This window comes from Hypanus sabinus, unplaced genomic scaffold (assembly GCF_030144855.1).
Source record: "Hypanus sabinus isolate sHypSab1 unplaced genomic scaffold, sHypSab1.hap1 scaffold_1289, whole genome shotgun sequence".
Lineage (NCBI taxonomy): Eukaryota > Metazoa > Chordata > Chondrichthyes > Myliobatiformes > Dasyatidae > Hypanus > Hypanus sabinus.
This window is the reverse complement of record NW_026779355.1, coordinates 87,501-97,150: the sequence shown is the minus strand read 5'-3', so window position 1 is coordinate 97,150 and position 9,650 is coordinate 87,501.

Below are 9,650 nucleotides of genomic sequence, written 5' to 3'. Positions count from 1 at the left end.
ACCGTACAACAATGACGTGTGTCAAACCGGCGGTAAGACGCCCGGAGCTCACGCCGGCCTCGTCGCACCTCGGGCCCGCCCGACGGGCTGGATCCGACCTTCACAGACTTCCGCCGTCAATTGGTTAACCGGCGCGGCGCCGGGAGCACGCGCCTCTGTCGGCGGTCGGCCCTCCGGTAGTGCCGCCGTGCATCGTCCGCTTCGGCCGGCAGCAGGGCCCCGAATCAGCCTTCATTCCGACTTCCGAGTTGGGACTTGGAATAATTTCGACTTCTGCCAAGGTCTCGGATCGGCGGTGGGACCTGCGGTAGTCCCACCGAAAATGCCGCCCCTCGGCCGGCACGGCCCTCCGAATACGTCCCCTCGCGGCTCACCGCAGCGGGACTTTGTCAGATTTTCGATCGGGCCGTAGCCCTATTTTTGGCGGAGGGACCTGCGGTAGTCCCACCGAAAATGCCGCCCCTCGGCCGGCACGACCCTCCGAATTCGTCCCCTCGCGTCTCCCCGCCGCGGGACTTTGTCAGAAAATCATTCGGGCAAGGTTTCGATTCGGCGGCCCGAGCACCGGTAGTCAGCCCGTACATGCAGCCCCTCGGTCGGCTTGGGCCTGCGGATACGTCCCGCTGACTGACTTCCGCCATTGGGAATTCGTCCGAAAATCCATACGGGCGACCTTGGGAAGCGTGCGGAAATACCGCCGCGCGGCCCGGGTTAACGAAGTGGGGAGGCCCGTAACGCCCGTCGACCACTCCTAAGTGGTCGAGAAAAACGCCTCCCCGTAAATCTCCGGAAACCCCGCCAATGCCCCCGTACAGAAATTGCATGTGTCAAAGGGGCGGCCGTATCTGACCCCGGCTGCCGAGCCTCTGGAACTCCTGCCCGGCTACGACCCTCAAATCCGACCCGCATCCAGACTTCCGGAGCGGACTCAGTTAACGAATTGCCACCGGGCAACTGGTTAACCGGCAGTTCTCGGACGGCTCGTTAGCCGTGCCGACCGACTCCCCCGGCCGTGCGGTGGAGCAAGACAACAGTACCCGGGCGGGCAATCGAGTTCCCGACCGGGCCCTGGCAGATCGTTAACCGGCCCGACCGGGACAAGTCGTTAACCAACTTCGGCGTGACAAATGGTTAACCGGCCCGGCCGGGACAAGTCGTTAACCAACTTCGGCGTGACAAATGGTTAACCGGCCCGGCCGGGACAAGTCGTTAACCGACGTCGGCGAGACAAATGGTTAACCGGCCCGGCCGGGACAAGTCGTTAACCAGACCCGAGCCGGCACTGCGGTGACCGACCGGGACCGGTGCTGACATGCAGAACAGGACAAAGACTTAGGCAGCGGCCCGGCGCGGACAGTTCTTCCGTTCGCGCCGGCTCGTGACAATTGGTTAACCGGCCCGGCTGGGACAAATCGTTAACCGACGTCGGCGAGACAAATGGTTAACCGGCTCGGCCGGGACAAGTCGATAACCAACTTCGGCGTGACAAATGGTTAACCGGCCCGGCCGGGACAAGTCGTTAACCAGACCCCAGCCGGCACTGCGGTAACCGACCGGGTCCGGTGCTGACATGCAGAACAGGACAGAGACTTAGGCAGCGGCCCGGCGCGGACAGTTCTTCCGTTCGCCGGCTCGTGACAATTGGTTAACCGACCGGGCTCAGGCAAATCGTTAACCGACTTCGGCGAGACAAATGGTTAACCGGCTCGGCCGGGACAAGTCGTTAACCAACTTCGGCGTGACAAATGGTTAACCGGCCCGGCCGGGACAAGTCGTTAACCAGACCCCAGCAGGCACTGCGGTAACCGACCGGGTCCGGTGCTGACATGCAGAACAGGACAAAGACTTGGGCAGCGGCCCGGCGCGGACAGTTCTTCCGTTCGCCGGCTCGGTGACAATTGGTTAACCGACCGGGCTCAGGCAAATCGTTAACCGACGTCGGCGAGACAAATGGTTAACCGGCTCGGCCGGGACAAGTCGTTAACCAACTTCGGCGTGACAAATGGTTAACCGGCCCGGCCGGGACAAGTCGTTAACCAGACCCCAGCAGGCACTGCGGTAACCGACCGGGTCCGGTGCTGACATGCAGAACAGGACAAAGACTTGGGCAGCGGCCCGGCGCGGACAGTTCTTCCGTTCGCCGGCTCGGTGACAATTGGTTAACCGACCGGGCTCAGGCAAATCGTTAACCGACGTCGGCGAGACAAATGGTTAACCGGCTCGGCCGGGACAAGTCGTTAACCAACTTCGGCGTGACAAATGGTTAACCGGCCCGGCCGGGACAAGTCGTTAACCAGACCACAGCCGGCACTGCGGTAACCGACCGGGTCCGGTGCTGACATGCAGAACAGGACAGAGACTTAGGCAGCGGCCCGGCGCGGACAGTTCTTCCGTTCGCCGGCTCGTGACAATTGGTTAACCGACCGGGCTCCGGCAAATCGTTAACCGACTTCGGCGAGACAAATGGTTAACCGGCCCGGCCGGGACAAGTCGTTAACCAGACCCGAGCCGGCACTGCGGTGACCGACCGGGACCGGTGCTGACATGCAGAACAGGACAAAGACTTAGGCAGCGGCCCGGCGCGGACAGTTCTTCCGTTCGCGCCGGCTCGTGACAATTGGTTAACCGGCCCGGCTGGGACAAATCGTTAACCGACGTCGGCGAGACAAATGGTTAACCGGCTCGGCCGGGACAAGTCGTTAACCAACTTCGGCGTGACAAATGGTTAACCGGCCCGGCCGGGACAAGTCGTTAACCAGACCCCAGCAGGCACTGCGGTAACCGACCGGGTCCGGTGCTGACATGCAGAACAGGACAAAGACTTGGGCAGCGGCCCGGCGCGGACAGTTCTTCCGTTCGCCGGCTCGGTGACAATTGGTTAACCGACCGGGCTCAGGCAAATCGTTAACCGACGTCGGCGAGACAAATGGTTAACCGGCTCGGCCGGGACAAGTCGTTAACCAACTTCGGCGTGACAAATGGTTAACCGGCCCGGCCGGGACAAGTCGTTAACCAGACCCCAGCAGGCACTGCGGTAACCGACCGGGTCCGGTGCTGACATGCAGAACAGGACAAAGACTTGGGCAGCGGCCCGGCGCGGACAGTTCTTCCGTTCGCCGGCTCGGTGACAATTGGTTAACCGACCGGGCTCAGGCAAATCGTTAACCGACGTCGGCGAGACAAATGGTTAACCGGCTCGGCCGGGACAAGTCGTTAACCAACTTCGGCGTGACAAATGGTTAACCGGCCCGGCCGGGACAAGTCGTTAACCAGACCACAGCCGGCACTGCGGTAACCGACCGGGTCCGGTGCTGACATGCAGAACAGGACAGAGACTTAGGCAGCGGCCCGGCGCGGACAGTTCTTCCGTTCGCCGGCTCGTGACAATTGGTTAACCGACCGGGCTCCGGCAAATCGTTAACCGACTTCGGCGAGACAAATGGTTAACCGGCCCGGCCGGGACAAGTCGTTAACCAGACCCGAGCCGGCACTGCGGTGACCGACCGGGACCGGTGCTGACATGCAGAACAGGACAAAGACTTAGGCAGCGGCCCGGCGCGGACAGTTCTTCCGTTCGCGCCGGCTCGTGACAATTGGTTAACCGGCCCGGCTGGGACAAATCGTTAACCGACGTCGGCGAGACAAATGGTTAACCGGCTCGGCCGGGACAAGTCGTTAACCAACTTCGGCGTGACAAATGGTTAACCGGCCCGGCCGGGACAAGTCGTTAACCAGACCCCAGCAGGCACTGCGGTAACCGACCGGGTCCGGTGCTGACATGCAGAACAGGACAAAGACTTGGGCAGCGGCCCGGCGCGGACAGTTCTTCCGTTCGCCGGCTCGGTGACAATTGGTTAACCGACCGGGCTCAGGCAAATCGTTAACCGACGTCGGCGAGACAAATGGTTAACCGGCTCGGCCGGGACAAGTCGTTAACCAACTTCGGCGTGACAAATGGTTAACCGGCCCGGCCGGGACAAGTCGTTAACCAGACCCCAGCAGGCACTGCGGTAACCGACCGGGTCCGGTGCTGACATGCAGAACAGGACAAAGACTTGGGCAGCGGCCCGGCGCGGACAGTTCTTCCGTTCGCCGGCTCGGTGACAATTGGTTAACCGACCGGGCTCAGGCAAATCGTTAACCGACGTCGGCGAGACAAATGGTTAACCGGCTCGGCCGGGACAAGTCGTTAACCAACTTCGGCGTGACAAATGGTTAACCGGCCCGGCCGGGACAAGTCGTTAACCAGACCACAGCCGGCACTGCGGTAACCGACCGGGTCCGGTGCTGACATGCAGAACAGGACAGAGACTTAGGCAGCGGCCCGGCGCGGACAGTTCTTCCGTTCGCCGGCTCGTGACAATTGGTTAACCGACCGGGCTCAGGGAAATCGTTAACCGACTTCGGCGAGACAAATGGTTAACCGGCCCGGCCGGGACAAGTCGTTAACCAGACCCGAGCCGGCACTGCGGTGACCGACCGGGACCGGTGCTGACATGCAGAACAGGACAAAGACTTAGGCAGCGGCCCGGCGCGGACAGTTCTTCCGTTCGCGCCGGCTCGTGACAATTGGTTAACCGGCCCGGCTGGGACAAATCGTTAACCGACGTCGGCGAGACAAATGGTTAACCGGCTCGGCCGGGACAAGTCGTTAACCAACTTCGGCGTGACAAATGGTTAACCGGCCCGGCCGGGACAAGTCGTTAACCAGACCCCAGCAGGCACTGCGGTAACCGACCGGGTCCGGTGCTGACATGCAGAACAGGACAAAGACTTGGGCAGCGGCCCGGCGCGGACAGTTCTTCCGTTCGCCGGCTCGGTGACAATTGGTTAACCGACCGGGCTCAGGCAAATCGTTAACCGACGTCGGCGAGACAAATGGTTAACCGGCTCGGCCGGGACAAGTCGTTAACCAACTTCGGCGTGACAAATGGTTAACCGGCCCGGCCGGGACAAGTCGTTAACCAGACCCCAGCAGGCACTGCGGTAACCGACCGGGTCCGGTGCTGACATGCAGAACAGGACAAAGACTTGGGCAGCGGCCCGGCGCGGACAGTTCTTCCGTTCGCCGGCTCGGTGACAATTGGTTAACCGACCGGGCTCAGGCAAATCGTTAACCGACGTCGGCGAGACAAATGGTTAACCGGCTCGGCCGGGACAAGTCGTTAACCAACTTCGGCGTGACAAATGGTTAACCGGCCCGGCCGGGACAAGTCGTTAACCAGACCACAGCCGGCACTGCGGTAACCGACCGGGTCCGGTGCTGACATGCAGAACAGGACAGAGACTTAGGCAGCGGCCCGGCGCGGACAGTTCTTCCGTTCGCCGGCTCGTGACAATTGGTTAACCGACCGGGCTCAGGGAAATCGTTAACCGACTTCGGCGAGACAAATGGTTAACCGGCCCGGCCGGGACAAGTCGTTAACCAGACCCGAGCCGGCACTGCGGTGACCGACCGGGACCGGTGCTGACATGCAGAACAGGACAAAGACTTAGGCAGCGGCCCGGCGCGGACAGTTCTTCCGTTCGCGCCGGCTCGTGACAATTGGTTAACCGGCCCGGCTGGGACAAATCGTTAACCGACGTCGGCGAGACAAATGGTTAACCGGCTCGGCCGGGACAAGTCGTTAACCAACTTCGGCGTGACAAATGGTTAACCGGCCCGGCCGGGACAAGTCGTTAACCAGACCCCAGCAGGCACTGCGGTAACCGACCGGGTCCGGTGCTGACATGCAGAACAGGACAAAGACTTGGGCAGCGGCCCGGCGCGGACAGTTCTTCCGTTCGCCGGCTCGGTGACAATTGGTTAACCGACCGGGCTCAGGCAAATCGTTAACCGACGTCGGCGAGACAAATGGTTAACCGGCTCGGCCGGGACAAGTCGTTAACCAACTTCGGCGTGACAAATGGTTAACCGGCCCGGCCGGGACAAGTCGTTAACCAGACCCCAGCCGGCACTGCGGTAACCGACCGGGTCCGGTGCTGACATGCAGAACAGGACAGAGACTTAGGCAGCGGCCCGGCGCGGACAGTTCTTCCGTTCGCCGGCTCGTGACAATTGGTTAACCGACCGGGCTCAGGCAAATCGTTAACCGACGTCGGCGAGAGAAATGGTTAACCGGCCCGGCCGGGACAAGTCGTTAACCAGTCCCGAGCCGGCTCTGCGGTAACCGACCGGGTCCGGTGCTGACATGCAGAACAGGACAGAGACTTAGGCAGCGGCCCGGCGCGAACAGTTCTTCCGTTCCCCGGCTCGTGACGATTGGTTAACCGACCTCCGGTCCACCCTCCGAAAGTGCCGCCCCTCGGTCCGAACGTCGCTCCCAACACGTCCCCCGGCTGCTCCCCGCCGCGGGACCTTGTAGGTTTTGAATTCGGCGGAAGCCGTAGTTTTGGCCGAGCGCCATAACACGAGCCCTAGCCCCAGCCCAAGCCCTAACCCATATCCTAGCCCTAGCCCTAACCCTAACCCTAACCCCAGCCGTAACCCTAACCCAGGCCCTAACCCTAACCCCCGCCCTAACCCTAAACCTAACCCCAGCCCTAACCCTGAACCTAACCCTAACCCTAGACCTAACCCCAGCCCTAACCCTAGCCCTGGCCCTAACCCTAACCCTAAACCTGGCCCGAACCCAATCCCCGGGCGGGCAATCGGTTTGCCCGACCGGGCCCTGGCAAATCGTTAACCAACGTCGGCGAGACAAATCGTTAAACAACGCCGGCGAGACAAATCGTTAACCAGCCCGGCCGGGACAAGTCGTTAACCAACCCTAATGCGGCGGGACTTGGAATAATTCCGACGTCTGCCGAGGACTGCGATGGGCGGTGCGACCTCCTGTAGTCCCGACGGAGGAGCCGCCCCTCGGCCGGCACGGCCCTCCGAAGACGTCCCCTCGCGGCCACCCGCCGAGGTATGACGCGTGCGGACCTGCCAGGAGCACAACCCAAACCTTAAAACTAACCCTGGCCATAGCACGAGCCCTAGCCCCAGCCCAAGCCCCAACCCATATCCTAGGCCTAGCCCTGACCCTAGCCCCAACCCTAGCCCTAACCCTAAAGCTAACCCCCGCCCTAACCCGAGCCCTAGCCCCAACCCGAACGCTAAACCTAACCCTAACCCCAACCCCAACCCTAGCCCTAACCCCAGCCCTAACCCTAAAGCTAACCCCCGCCCTCACCCGAGCCCTAGCCCCAACCCGAACGCTAACCCTAACCCTAACCCCAACCCCAACCCTAACCCTAACCCTAACCCTAGCCCCAGCCCAAGCCCCAACCCATATCCTAGCCCTAGCCCTGACCCTAGCCCGAACCCTAACCCTAACCCTAACCCCAGCCCTAACCCTAAAGCTAACCCCAACCCTAACCCTAACCCTAGCCCCAACCCTAACCCTAACCCTAACCCTAGCCCCAACCCTAACGCTCACCCTAACCCCAGCCCTAACCCTAATCCTAACCCCAGCTCTAAGCCTAAGCCCCGCCCTAACCCGAGCCCTAACCCCAACCACAACCCTAACCCTAATCCTAACCCCAGCTCTAAGCCTAAGCCCCGCCCTAACCCGAGCCCTAACCCCAACCACAACCCTAACCCTAACCCTAACCCTAGCCCGAACCCAATCCCCGGGCGGGCAATCGGGTTGCCCGCCCGGGCCCTGGCAAATCGTTAACCAACGTCGGCGAGACAAGTCGTTAACCAGCCCGGCCGGGACAAGTCGTTAACCAACGTCGGCGAGACAAGTCGTTAACCAACGTCGGCGAGACAAGTCGTTAACCAGCCCGGCCGGGACAAGTCGTTAACCAGCCCGGCCGGGACAAGTCGTTAACCAACCCTAATGCGGCGGGACTTGGAATAATTTCGACGTCTGCCGAGGACTGCGATGGGCGGTGCGACCTCCTGTAGTCCCGACGGAGGAGCCGCCCCTCGGCCGGCACGGCCCTCCGAAGACGTCCCCTCGCGGCCACCCGCCGAGGTATGACGCGTGCGGACCTGCCAGGAGCACAACCCAAACCTTAAAACTAACCCTGGCTATAGCACGAGCCCTAGCCCCAGCCCAAGCCCCAACCCATATCCTAGGCCTAGCCCTGACCCTAGACCCAACCCTAGCCCTAACCCCAGCCCTAACCCTAAAGCTAACCCCCGCTCTAACCCGAGCCCTAGCCCCAACCCGAACGCTAACCCTAACCCTAACACCAACCCCAACCCTAGCCCTAACCCCAGCCCTAACCCTAAAGCTAACCCCCGCCCTCACCCGAGCCCTAGCCCCAACCCGAACGCTAACCCTAACCCTAACCCCAACCCCAACCCTAACCCTAACCCTAACCCTAGCCCCAGCCCAAGCCCCAACCCATATCCTAGCCCTAGCCCTGACCCTAGCCCCAACCCTAACCCTAACCCCAACCCTAACCCTAACCCCAGCCCTAACCCTAAAGCTAACCCCAACCCTAACCCTAACCCTAGCCCCAACCCTAACCCTAACCCTAACCCTAGCCCCAACCCTAACCCTAACCCTAACCCTAACCCTAACCCTAACCCTAACCCTAACCCTAACCCTAACCCTAACCCTAACCCTAACCCTAACCCTAACCCTAACCCTAGCCCGAACCCAATCCCCGGGCGGGCAATCGGGTTGCCCGACCGGGCCCTGGCAAATCGTTAACCAACGTCGGCGAGACAAGTCGTTAACCAGCCCTGCCGGGACAAGTCGTTAACCAGCCCGGCCGGGACAAGTCGTTAACCAGCCCGGCCGGGACAAGTCGTTAACCAACGTCGGCGAGACAAGTCGTTAACCAGCCCGGCCGGGACAAGTCGTTAACCAACGTCGGCGAGACAAGTCGTTAACCAGCCCGGCCGGGACAAGTCGTTAACCAACCCTAATGCGGCGGGACTTGGAATAATTTCGAGGACTGCGATGGGCGGTGCGACCTCCTGTAGTCCCGACGGAGGAGCCGCCCCTCGGCCGGCACGACCCTCGGAAGACGTCCCCTCGCGGCAAGCCAGCCGAGGTATGACGCGTGCGGACCTGCCAGGAGCACAACCCAAACCTTAAAACTAACCCTGGCCATAGCACGAGCCCTAGCCCCAGCCCAAGCCCCAACCCATATCCTAGCCCTAGCCCTGACCCTAGCCCCAACCCTAACCCTAACCCCAACCCTAACCCTAACCCCAGCCCTAACCCTAAAGCTAACCCCAACCCTAACCCTAACCCTAGCCCCAACCCTAACCCTAACCCTAACCCTAGCCCCAACCCTAACCCTAACCCTAACCCTAACCCTAACCCTAACCCTAACCCTAACCCTAACCCTAACCCTAACCCTAACCCTAACCCTAACCCTAACCCTAACCCTAACCCTAACCCTAGCCCGAACCCAATCCCCGGGCGGGCAATCGGGTTGCCCGACCGGGCCCTGGCAAATCGTTAACCAACGTCGGCGAGACAAGTCGTTAACCAGCCCTGCCGGGACAAGTCGTTAACCAACGTCGGCGAGACAAGTCGTTAACCAGCCCGGCCGGGACAAGTCGTTAACCAACCCTAATGCGGCGGGACTTGGAATAATTCCGACGTCTGCCGAGGACTGCGATGGGCGGTGCGACCTCCTGTAGTCCCGACGGAGGAGCCGCCCCTCGGCCGGCACGGCCCTCCGAAGACGCCCCC